The sequence below is a fragment of the Egretta garzetta genome, unplaced genomic scaffold (genome assembly GCF_000687185.1).
Source record: "Egretta garzetta isolate BGI_Z169 unplaced genomic scaffold, ASM68718v1 scaffold108, whole genome shotgun sequence".
NCBI lineage: Eukaryota > Metazoa > Chordata > Aves > Pelecaniformes > Ardeidae > Egretta > Egretta garzetta.
The window spans coordinates 32,198-32,537 of NW_009260614.1; positions in this window are offsets into that span (position 1 = coordinate 32,198).

Genomic DNA, 340 nt, shown 5'->3' on the forward strand with positions numbered 1-340 from the left:
CGGGGGAGGTTTGAGGCCTGAGGGGGGAGATTTGGGTCTGAGAGGGGGTGATTTGGGGCCGGAGGGGCAGAGATTTGAGTCCTGGGGGGAAGAATTGGGTCTTGAGGGAGATGGGGACCCCCCAAACAACAGTGGAGGGAGGTGGGGAAACAGGAGGCCCCAAGGGAGGCAGGGAGTGGGGACGAGGAGAGGTGAGCCCCCACCCTGTCCGTGACCCCTCGTGCTCCTGCTGGGGAGCAGGACCCCCCTCCAGCCACAGAGGCCCCCAGGGTGGCTCCAGGAATTCAGCATGGGAGTGGGGAAGGGGGTCGTGCCCCCCACGCAGCCAGGCCTGACCCTT